The sequence below is a fragment of the Balearica regulorum genome, chromosome 5 (genome assembly GCF_011004875.1).
Source record: "Balearica regulorum gibbericeps isolate bBalReg1 chromosome 5, bBalReg1.pri, whole genome shotgun sequence".
In the NCBI taxonomy this organism is placed as follows: domain Eukaryota; kingdom Metazoa; phylum Chordata; class Aves; order Gruiformes; family Gruidae; genus Balearica; species Balearica regulorum.
In genome coordinates this window covers 24219749-24232583 of record NC_046188.1, presented here as the reverse complement: position 1 = coordinate 24232583, position 12835 = coordinate 24219749, and the positions used below count along the sequence as shown (strand labels likewise).

Genomic DNA, 12835 nt, shown 5'->3' with positions numbered 1-12835 from the left:
AGAAGCAGCTTTGAAACAGCTGCCATGTCCCTTCTGCTGAGAGATGTTTTTTCCCAGGCACCCCGTCACTCAGATTAGGGAGGGATACTGGCCTGTATCCACTGGATCAATGTGCTCTATCAAAGTGTTGATCAATAAAATCCTATTACAACAGTGTGACACCCATGGCTTTCTTTTACCATGTGGATCCCTTGAAAAGGTGTATCCTGTTAGGTGCAGAAGAGATTGTGCGTGCCAAGAGCTGTAACTCAGCATCTGTTTAGGTGCCTGCTGTGCATTATGTTTTTTCCTGCATCAGCATTGCTCCTGGGTTACATGCTTGAGCAACTCCTTGGTGAAGGCTACCTAGGAGGGCTTCAGGGCAGGATAGAGGACCAGCCAGATACAACTGGGAGAGGAGATATGGGGGTCCTGGCGTTAGACTTGTTTGTGTTTGGGACTGAGATGTGTTCAGTACTGAGGTGAGACAGAAGGGTTCAGGCAATGAACTGTAAGCCGCCTGACACTGTTGATGAGACCATCTGTGTACATTGGCAATGGATTTTGGTCTATTCTCTGCCATAGTGATGTGGGGCCTGCCAAATGTCACAGTATTATCCCTCTCTCTGTAGAAGCCAGAAACGGGGGCTTGAGTGAATTTTTGCACCCTTGCACACAGATAACATGGAGGAGCCTTCAAACTTACAAGGAATAGGCGAGATCATATGTGGGAGAAAGCCAATAAGTTGCTGACCTCTCTACCTGTCTTTGAGCTATCAGAATAAGCTAAATAAACCCCCATTAAACTGTTTATAAGGGTGCAAAATGATAATCCTATGCAAACAAGTGCCATTTTTGCATATATGCAGAGTATTTTCAGAAAGAGATAGATATCATTATCATTTTATGTTTTGGGAAACTGTGATATAGAGTGATTAGGGTACCTACAGGAAGATTCAAGATTACAAAAGTAATTAGCCACAGACCTGGGATGAGGGGGTTGCATTTACTTTACTGGGATTTAAATATCTGAATCTAAGATATCAGATAATTTAGTCAGACTCTTAGGTCACTAAGCTACTTTTCCACCTTGAAAAAGCTATCTGATGTCTCTAAAATAATACTTGCAGATCTCTACAGACATGGTGATATGGTCCTGGAATATTTGATTAGCAGTTCCTAGAGATAAATACTTATGTACTGTGATAGGATAGAGATAATTCATATCAGAACCTGAGTTCCTTCATCTTCTCCTCCTCTCCTGTTTTCCCACTCAGAAGAGCACTGATGAATCACTTTAGCCTTTCAGCAATGCAGTAATGAAAAGCTGATTACCGTACAGCTCCCCATGGGTCAGCCTCTGTCTTATCCAGCATTGCACTCACTCAACTATCATTCCCTGTGTGCTTGGCCAGAATCCGGGGGACTCCGCCTAATACACGGAGGAAATTAGTAAAGAGGTACTTATAAGACAAAACTGGAGTTTTACAAGCCTTAACTTAAGGAACAAATGAGCATTAAGGAAACGTCGTCTGATTGTGAGAGCTAAAAGATAGAGTGATTTCCCCTGGACTAGGTGTAAAAGCACAGTGAATGCTATTACTTGGAAATCTTTGCGAAGCTGCCTCACAGGTGCTGTTCAGAAGGTGTGTTGCAGGTTATGGGACACGGAGCACCCGGTACTGTGGTGTGTGCAGTCCTGTTTGCTCTGCAAGACTGACTGCTCCAGTGGCAGTACATCCAGGTGAATTGTGTGACCACAGGCAGTTGTGTCATGTAAATTCAGCATCACTGCTGGGCTAATGAGTAAATTTAATCAGGGCTTCTCACAAAACAAGCCTTGATGTGTACTGGACATCACTAATTCAGTGCCTCACAAAAGTATACAATATAGACATGCCTTTGGATTCTCTTTATGGCTTGTATCACTACAAACAGGTTTATTTTTCTGTGCCTTATCTTCCCCAGCTGCAAAAAACCCAGATACTTGAGACTTTCCTAAATCCATAGAAGGGTCACAAGGTGAAAAATTCATGAATCGTTAAGAGCTTCAGATTCTAGGATGAGAAAAGTTGAAGACCAGCAGAATGTTAATTTTTGTTAATCTTTGACCTTCTGTTTTGTAGTTTTTCTTGAGCTTAATGGACATCCTGCCCTAAGAACAGGTAGAAAACCTGACCTAGTGATTGATATTTATTTTTGTGCTATCTAACTCATTTTCCTATTATTGCTAGTTGACACATAGTGTTTTATTTTTCATCAGTACAGCAATGTGGGCAGCTTTTGATTTTATGTGTTAATAATTTGTGTTTATATCCCCAAAAGAACAACATTGCCCAGATCTGCAATGTTTATTAAAAATCCTTAAAGGTCAGAGATTTTCTTTTAAAATAGCAGTGACTTTCTGTCTTGTGCTACTTCTCTATACCTGCAATGCTAATGCAATCCTTGTGTGGTTGTTGAGACACAGTGCTGGATTTTTTTGAGGTATACAAGCAACCTTTTGTAGATCAAATACTGTAGTACTTGAGCCACTCAAGGGGAAAAAACTTTCTAGTTTCTTTGGCATTGGAAAGGTAAAATTATTCATTGCCCTTTATGAAGCACTAAACAAATGATGAGATTTTGTATGGTGTGTCAGCAATTGGCTGAATGTATTTAACTTGATAGTGGTATGAGATTTACAGAGCACACAAGAAGGGAGCCTTAAATAGTTTTACCCATTGACCTTTGCCAAGATAATAAGCCTGAATATCAACTCCTCACCAGTTAAATTGTGTACTAATGAAGTGACATTGGATACTCAGCTACAGGCATGCTAGTGAGAAGTATTCCTAGTCACATGAGTGCAACTGTATATTCAAGAAATGTGAGGATAAAAAGTGTATTCCCTTAACAAGCTTCCATGGCTATTTCTTATTTTTAAAAAAAATTAAAAAAAAGATGTAAAGAGAGTGCTGTTGAGCAGCTTAGACTGAAATCCAGCAATCTGAAGGAAATTGGCAAAAAAGTTGAAATATAATCAGGAGGCTGAAGGGCAGAATTATGGAGAAAGATTAAAAGACTTTAGTACGTGTTGCTTGGTAAAATGATAACCTGAGGGGAGGATGATGAATCAGCTCTGATGGGAGGACTGCCTTCCCAAGGAAGAGGAATTATTCATGGAAGTTCATAGGACACTAACTGTGGAATATGAGGTTAAATTAAGAAAGGAAAATGGTGACTATCATAGTTAGCATCCCAATGATGAGCTATATTTCTTTTTGCCTTTTTTTTTTTTTTTTTTTTTTTTTTTTTTTTTTTTTGCTGTAGCAGGAACCCTAGAGAAGGGATGGAAATCCCATCAGTTAAATATTGGAAATTAGGACAGTTAAACTAGCACAGTATGGGCAGGCTGCTATATGCTTTAATGAAATACACTTTGTAAGAGGGAAGGAAAGGAAAAGAGCTGCATGATCTGCCAGCTCTTCTGTTTCTAGCTTGTATGGATCTGTGAAATGTATGCCTCAGAATAATGAAAACCTAGAAATGTCTTCCAACTTCAAAAGACCTATTTTTCTTTCTAAATCCTGCTAATGACTGGATATGTTTTCCCAATTAGTGAGAACATGAATAAATTTATAAGGTATGCAAGAGACTGATTCCCAAAGTATATTTTGTTTGATTCTTATTGTAATTACTTATTATAATAACTCGTACTGAATTAGGGAGGGTAGAATATTGTGTAAAAATAACAACATTTTGATACCTCAGCTTCTTTGCTAGATCTTAAAGAACTGTGGAACAAACTCCATGTTTAGGCAAATTAGAAACAATATTATGTAGCATATGTTAGAGTATCAGATGAGAAAAGAATGTCATTAAGGAAGGTATTATCAAATACACTGTAGGAATAAGCTGTTGCCAAAAAACTTCAAATCCCAAACTCAAAACTCCATTAGAAGACATATCCACAGCATTGTATGAGAAAGAGAAGCATGGGGAAGTATAGCATGTGTCCAAGATCTTTCTGGGTTGCTGAGAAAGGAGAGCCTAGTGTAAGGCTCACTCCCTGGCCAGTGTATGAGCAGAAGCAAGTAAGTGTGGTGCTAACTGTTCACATTTGTGGCAGGTGGAAGGCAGAGGCTTTTCTGACTGCCAAGCTGTCATCCCAAATGTTGTTCATTAGCATAAAACCGAAAACCAACAAAAACCCCATAGTCTGCCATTTAGTTCACTTGTATTTAGTCTTGCTCTGTGATGGACTTTGCTTGATCTTTGTCAAATCAATTAGAGTCTGATGCATAAAAGCAGTAAATCCTGAAAAACCTCAGGATTGCCCTGTGTAGTGCTTAGGGTCCCATCAGCTCTCACACTAAAATCCCAAAGCATAAGTTATGTGCTTACGATGTGAAGAGGCCATTGAGTAAGGGCGGTGCTCACGACAGCCAGCACACTGCCAGTGCCAGGGGGGGAAGCAGGGACAGGGTTCAGGTAGCCGGGTAGAGGATGTGCCAGTCCCCTCTCCCAGGCACAGCCTTGATCTTGCTGCAACCTTGAGCTCGATGCCTATGTGAATATGAAATTCACGTTCTAAAACCCGCTTGCTCTACTTTTACATCCCGTTCTTTCCATTAAACAGAAACTCCTTTGTTGTCAGACTCTAAATTGCTTACAATTCTGCACCTTGATCTCTCCACATGTCTGATTGCTCGCAGGATGTCCTCTGCTCCATCCAAGAGTTTTGCAAGTGACTGTGCAACTAGATTCCTGTATTCTTTGTGTTGGCAACCTTATACTTTGTGGAAGAAGTGCTAGTGCCCTGTTTAAAAGCTGTGGAAGCTTGGGAGCTTCTCAGACTGGCCATCTATTATTGTGGGGGTTTTTAATTAGATTGGTGGTGTTCTGTTGAGCTGTGTCAGGAGTGAGTGAGAAAGCACTGTAATTTCCAGATGCAGATGAAATTAGGGAAGTGTGACAGTCCCGCAGCAATCCTGCTGGTTTTGGTGCCTTTGTTGGAGCACAGCTGTGCCCAGCAGCTGGTCTGGAATCAGGGAACCAGAAAATTTGCACAGTTAGCAGATATAAATAGAGAATCTGTAACTATGAGAGATGCTTAACTCTGCAGTAAATAAATCCTAGTCCAAATAAAAGGCTAATTGAAATCTTAAAAGATTGTCTTGTGCCTCAATTCCTCCCCTTTTGAGTCTCTCTATCTGCAGAATTTGAAAGAGAAACAGGTGTTATGTCTATAGAGTCTTACCATCTATGTTTCAAGTGATGTCAAGAACTGTCCCCTTTCCCTTACAGATCTGGATTATTTTTAGGCTTGTGGATTATTTTCCAGTTTCCAAAGGAATTATTGGCCTCTTCATTATTTTGATTTGCTTGATATTCTGAGAATTTTTCAGGGCCTGTCTGATGAAGAGTACAACGAGGAGGTGGCAGGTAGCTCTTGGATCATCCATAAAGGGGGAACAGAAGACCAGTGGTAGTGGAACAGTTGTTCAGGGCATTGGGTTGTGTCCCTGCACTGCCATGGTTTTGCAGTGTGACACTGGATGAACTGGCTCCTATTTCTGTCTCAGTTTCTGCTGAGGCATTCCTGAGGGCATCTTAATGCTTTCAAATTATGCTGAGGACTTCAAATAATGGGAATCGAGGACAGGAAAGCCATCCTATTAGGACACCTACCCTTTTCCCTGTTTGGTGTATGTGAGCTGCTTATTTTAGAAAATAGGGTGTTCTTTGCAGTGTGGTGTAGAGCTGTGTCTAATCCTTTCCAGGTGTAAATCAGGAAAAGCTTCTTTTGAAACAGCACTTGCTGATCCAGAACTTGTGCAGACACAAGTGGAAACTTAGGACCTTTCTCAGCGAGTGGCGGTGAGAGCTGTTGGCAGGACACTACAGAAAAAACGATTGGGATTTGCTGCGTGTGTCTGCTTTCTCTTCCACCCCAGCAGGAGCCACGCTGCTGTCCCGTGAAAAAAACACCTAACAAGTAGTTCTCAGTGCTAGTGGCGTAAGTGAGGAATTGCGGGCTCCTTCGCCATCTAATGGCCTCAGGCAGCACTGCCACCTGCCCCTCACTGCCCCCAAAGTGTCTGAGCAAGTGCACCAGCCCCTGGGGCCCACGGCCTCTGCGTCCCCATCGCCTGCTCTGCTCACCCAGCAGCTGCTGGCTCACTTGACTTACTAAACTCCTACAGGCACCCCCTTTGGGAAAAGTTTTACACTCATTTTATCTTCAAATAGACTTGAAATACGTACTGAACTGTATTGTTTCTTTAATACACCTGAATACACACAGCTTTTCCACCCCACGGGCTCCCCCTGTACCCTCACAGCCCCTTCAGAAACCCTTAGGAGAAAGCAGAACATGCTGTACCATACAGATGTTGTATTGCAGCTCTCAGGAACATGAGTGAGCCCAGTCTAAGAGCCTGTGAATCACTTTATATTGAAAACAGAGAGGAGTGGCTTGCTCTTTGTGCAAGAGAGGCTGTATGTCTGCTTCTGTGGGTGAAGAGCTTAACATCCCTTTTCTGCAGAGATATGGGGATTGATGGCTCGTGTATTAAGCTATGAGTTTTTAAACTCTTGAATGAGTCTGTTAGTTTAAGATAATAACAAGTTGGAGAGAGAGTTATATGAAAGAAGCGTTCTTTCTATATGTATCCTAGGTACTCGTCTTCTATCACATCAGTCTGACAGCTTTCACTGGCCCTCACTTTCATACTAAAAAGAGGAGTAAATTGAGCTGTCTTTGGTGATAGTGTAGAGTTAGACTCCAATGACCTGTCAGAAGCAGATTCCAAATGTGTCTATGCCTGATGCATAATATCCTCAATACAAGAGTTGATTATGGTTTATTTTTCTGTTTGCAACCTCCTTTTAATAAACTGTTCTTAGTTTTGTAATGATTTCTTAAGCGAGGATCTAAAAATATGTTGTTGAAGAGAGGTAAATGACATTCTTTCCTACTCTTAGATCAAATAAAGGAAAATCACAAAGTCACTTGCTGAATAGATCTCAAGAGTCCTAATTTGTGCCCTTCTGCTTTAGGTAATAGTCTAATATTATTGGGGGCTCAGTGGAAATAGAATAGGGAGGTCTTATTAAATATTGTTTCAGCAAAGTGGAGAAGAAAATACTGACCCAGTTGGACTAGATTCCTCTCATTTTGGTGCATAGCAAGGCCACAAATTCTGCCCATACTTGAGTCGCTAAGGAAAGTGATTTTGGAGCTTTACCACAACATCATGAGGCAAATGATAGGTGACTGAAAGTGCTTTGGTTTTGGAATGGCTGAAATGTCCAATAAATCAGTATCAGTGGAGTAATTTAGCTGGCTTAACTCAGTAGCATTTCTGCACTCCTCCAGTACTGGTAGTTTTCATCAGAAGTTAAGATGACATTATTAGTCCTCAAAAAAATCCAAGACTGAACTTTGGCTTTATTATATTCTTTGTGCGTAGTCTCTTATCTGTGGCATAAAACTGCGAATCATGTCTGGCAGTTTGAGAAAGTAATCACATTCCTGATGAAGATATATTTTGTCACTTAAAATATACACTTTTGCTTCACCAGCAGCCAGTGCTGTAGGAAGCAGCATATAATTAAATGTTGCTGAAGAAGGTGATTGTCAATCCAAATTCAAGACGTGCAGGTCAAAGCAGCATTTGTGTCCTGGTGTGCTGGCTTCTAAGCCTGCTTCGAAGTTACAGATTCACCATTAGGTGGCAGTTTCACTTTTGTGTTTTCCAAATGTATGTTTTAAGATGCCTCTTATTCCAAACTGAGGAAATCTTAACTCTACTTTCCACACTATAGGCACCTCTGTGAAATTTAGTATCACAGCAGAATTATACTGTAGAGGTAAGATCAAGCTTTTTGCTTTTTCAGGACCCAAGAAACAGAGAAATCAATATTTCTTCTTAAATAAATAGTGTAATCTAGTAATTAAAGAAATGAACTGTGATGCCGTTGAAGGTTAGAACTGTGTGAATCCATCAGTTTCATCATTTACTGGGAACTGTCTTCAATATTTGAATATTTACCTTCCCCTTTTTAAAGTTACTATTTTTTCAGAGAAAACGTGCACACTCTCAGGTTCCAGACATGGAAATCAGTTAGTAGTTCTCCTTTCTTGGTTTAAATATATTCTCCAGCCACAAGGTCCCTGTTCTTGTTGCAATCTTATTAAATGACTGAATTTCCTGAAGAGCTGGGACAAGAATCTATAAATAAATTTAATTTTGAAGTGTTCTGCTAACACTGAGGGAAGTTAGACTTTGAATTAAATACAGCCCTGATGTACTGTTTCAAAGATCACATGATAAAGACTTGGTTTAAGGAAAAAAAAGAAAAAAAAGAAAAAAAAAGGCAAAGAGGCTAAAAACAATGGCTGCAATCCCCAGTTTCAAAATAAAAAAAATAATGTAACTGCATCCTGGGAATGTTTAGATTGACCCTTAAACTTTATCTCATGAAACTCTCAATGAACATTACATGCACCTATTTTTGTAAATTCAGGGTTTAGAAGTGAGAGATTGGTTTTTGCATAGCACCAGTTTAAAAGTACTCCCATTGCACCTGAGATGCTACAGACTTGAACAAGCTTCAAAGGCTGTTCTTCCTCTCAAAGTTCAGTACCTCCAAGCCAAAGCTGAGCCACAATGACTGAGACATTATGGAAAAGGTTTGCATTTTGTAGGATTTTTATAGTAAAATGGCACCTGCCTGCTGCATAGTACACAGATTTCACTTTGCCTGGTTACTGGTACTGTTGATCAAATCCCATAGCTATCATATTTATAGTTGCTCAGAGCTTGCCTTTCTGTTTAGGAAAGTGAGACCTCTGCCTGTCTTCCCTTGGTTATGTTTTTCTGTTGTGTTCCTCCCTTTGTGGAGGTGGTAGTCAGTGTCTAGGTGACACAGGAGGAATGTTTATGCAGTGTAAAGAAGCAGCAATATGCTCTGGAAGACCAAGTGGCTGCAGGTGTAACCGTGTGTTTCCCAGGAGAAAGGGTGCAATGTGACTAAATTCAACCCCTGTTGCTTTAATATCGTGCAGAATGTTGTTCCAACATGATAAAATTGCTATTAAGGCAAATTCAGCCCCTTAACTCCCATTGAAGATAATGATATTGTGTGTTTGGCAGCACTGTGCATATTCTGTTTTGTTGTTTTCCAAAGCTGGTTGGAAATTGGAAAAACAGGTTTGAAAAATATAATGAAATTTGATTTCTGTTTTACAAATAGGAATTATCTGATGTGCTCTGTTTATTGCCTTGTGCAGGTAGCTAGCTAGATTTGCTGTTCTTTGCATAGGCCTTTTGCACAGTAACAGGAGAAAAAAAGTATGAAAGATGGGGAAAAAAGAAATGCCATTTTCTGATGCCACAAACAATAGGAGGGGGAAATCTGATAGGTGAAGTACATACAGCTAGCTGGTTTTAGATTATTTTTTGCAATGTACTTAATTTCAAACTGAAGGTATCCCAATGGGCAGCTGTTACGTTCAGGCTCAAACAATTCCTGTCGTTATGAAATAATTTTTGTCTAAATCATTTCTGAAATAGTACAGGAACCTCTAGAATGTAGAAACCTCTGAACTGTGAGTTCTTCTTTTTCCTTATATTGGCTTTGACTTAGCTTTACGCCTCTTGTGGGTAGACTTCCAGATGGGGTCATGAATATTTTCCAAATCAGGGGCCATCCAAGGCCATCTGGGACACAAAGGCTTGATACCAGTTTCACTTGCAGTTCCACTAGCATGCTTCAGCCCTAAATAACAGCTGTGGGCTTCCCCCACCACTCTGTCCTTATTGCAGAGCTTTCACTGCTTGTTATCTCCTATGCCTGGTTGTGTGACTCCTTTGGGCAGATGAGGGGCACGTAAGTGGGGCTGCTCCTATCCACCACACCTGAACTCTGCTCCCTGTAGCTGAAGGCTGCCTTTTCAGAGTTGCAGCCCGGCTTTCTCTTCCGTTTCCTGTGGGTGCAGAAACAGTAGGGGTGTAGACTGCAGAAAGCCCAAGAAATGGAGTTAGATATCACTGGAGCAACAAGTTGTTGAAAAACTGAAAGAATGCCTTCAAATGATGTAATTACTCCCACCTCTGTTTTCATTGATAATGATATATGACTTTTATCACTGTAGAAAAATACCATTTGAAAGAGTAGAAAATGTCAGACTCTCTCCCCCTGCCCCTTTTTCAGGCTTGTATAATGAAGGAAGAGAAAAATTTTCATCTCTGAAGAAAACACAATTTGCTGGTAGGGCGAGTTCTAGTCTGGCTATCTCAGAGCCTGGAAAGCCTCATGATGGATTTGCCACAGCCTTTACACAAAATTAATCTGATAGCTATGCTCCCATCTGCTTTTACCATGCTTTGTTAAATTGTATGGGCTCCGTTCTAATAATCTCACTTTCTCCGATACACTCTAGAGGTTTGGCCAAATAATATATGTGAAAGCATTCTCCAGTCCTCCAAACATACATTCAAACGTCTGGCCATCCCCCAAACTTACTTTGGCTTCCATCTTTGAATGTTCTCTTTGTTCTAATTCATTCCTTTCCTTTCATTATGGAGTTAACTCTTACTAGGTACCTATTTCATATTCATATCAACAAGAGCTAATTGCTGTAAGAGAATTGTGCATCTTATTACCTTTATGGGTAATTTTCAGCAAATAGATAGTGATTAACTGTCCTGACCTTACCTGTGATCCCACTCAGCTAAATGGGATGGCTTTTGCAATTTACTCTCATAGTTCCATCTCTCCTGCACTTAAGAGTCTGGGAGACATTTTAGGTGAAGCAAACCATTTTTTCCACTGTACAGAGCATTAAGGCTGTGGCTGTTGACATTTTTATCAAACATCTAAATTTTTATTAGAATTCAGAATCTATTCTCAGAGATTGAACTTGCTGTCTGCAACTCAGGTTGGCAAACACGTCGTATTTGTGATAGGTAGCTTTATTCCTCCCCTGTCCCTGACTTCCTCAGAGCGCAGGCAGCCCTGCAGGTTGCCCTAAACAGAGATTTTAGGATGTGGAAAAACCTTTCTTTAGGTTGAGACTAAAAAAACCACGTTTTTCTCTAAGGTATTTCTGAACTCTGGTCTTTAAGCATGAGTGACTGATGTGTGAATTCTTCACCCTGCCCTTGGGACAGGATATTGACTATGTCATCCTTACTGCGGTTCTGAACAGTACGAGGGCTAAAACTGATGTGGTGAAGGAACCAATTCTTCCTTGCTATTAGTCTGTGTGACTTTCAGGTTTAGCACCTAAAGAGGTTGTTCAGGAACCTAGAGAACCTGAGAAAACCATGGGGAAATGAAGCTTTTTATTACCTGCCCACTCATTGTGAATTTCCTCCCCAGGCAGTTAATTCTGCAAGTATGCTGCCTAGCATCAAGTGAAGAAGTGTATGGAAAGTGATGTCATGTAGGAGGAACAGTCACTGATAAGCAGACACTGAATTTTATGTTTGAATCAATTTACAGGTCTGAGGAAACCCTTTTCCCTGATGGGCTGCATTTAATCTGGTATAATTTGATGTAATGGATCAGAAATGTTGTAACAAAATACATCACGTCTGGTTTGCTGCTGGCAATCTGGAGAGTAAATGTCCCTCTGGACTGTATTACAGTGGACAGAAGTGCTTTAGACAGGATAAATAGCCGGTTATTCACCATCAAATCTCTCTTAACTCAGAGTTTTGCATTACGTCTAGTATAAAGAGAACAATATAGGACATGGGTACATTCCAACATCTTATCTATGAGTGGATGCAAATGTCTTGATATAGGGTGATGGTGTGACTGCTTTCCAGTTTCAGTTAGGAGCAGGAGAAATCCAAGCATTTCAGCAAAAGTCATAGGTACTGTAGAAGGTGATTTGAAAATCTTCTGCACAGAAATGACATTTTCAATCTAAGATACCTGGTGATTTCAAGATTTGGTCTTGTTTTGAATTGGAACAGATTCATAGAATCATAGAATCTTAAGGTTGGAAAAGACCTCTGAGATCATCAAGTCCAACCATCGACCTAACACCACTTCTACTAAACCATGTCCCGAACTGCCACATCTACATGTTTTTTGAACATCTCCAGGGATGGTGACTCCCACCTCTCTGGGCAGCCTGTTCCAATGCCTGACCACTCTTTCTGTGAAGAAATTTTTCCTAATATCTAATCTAAATCTCCCCTGGCACAATTTGAGGCCATTTCCTCTTGTCATTTTGCTAGTTACTTGGCAGAAGAGACCAACACCCACCTCCCACCCAAGTCCCTCCTTTGAGGTAGTTGTAGAGAGCAATAAGGTCTCCCCTCAGCCTCCTCTTCTCCAGGCTAAACAATCCCAGTTCCCACAGCCTCCTCATGAGACTTGTGCTCCAGTCCCTTTACCAGTTTTGTTGCCCTTCTCTGGACACACTCCAGCACCTCAATGTCCTTCTTGTACTGAGGGGCCTCAAGAACTATCTCAGTAAGTCTACTGATAGAAGCAGCTGAAGAAGATTCAGTTTTACTTAACTGTGGCGTCAGGCTGGTGCTTTTGGAGTATGACACTCTTTGTATTCTGACTGCTGCCCTGAACTTCAAAATGAATAAAATGGGCAGCACAGTGGTAAATGTGAAAGTTTTAGGGTCACACCTACAGATCTTTTGACTGGAGGATCTCATGGAATTTACCTACACTGACCAAACCTTCATGGCTTCCACAAGAAGTAGGATTTATTACCTTTTACAATTCCCATCAAGATCATTGGAGGGTCTTGGGGCTCAGAGAACAAGAAAAAGATTCATGGAACTCTCTTCTCCATGAATGTAAATCTTTGAGTTTTGGACAGAGGGTTTGGGCT

General features: G+C 40.7%; 1 protein-coding gene across 2 annotated transcripts in view; it reads left to right on the top strand.

Moving 5' to 3' along the window:
- The window catches only part of NRXN3 (neurexin 3), a 1011514-nt gene that overhangs the window by 317016 nt on the left and 681663 nt on the right, over positions 1 to 12835 (top strand). The gene's annotated exons all lie outside the window — the stretch shown is intronic.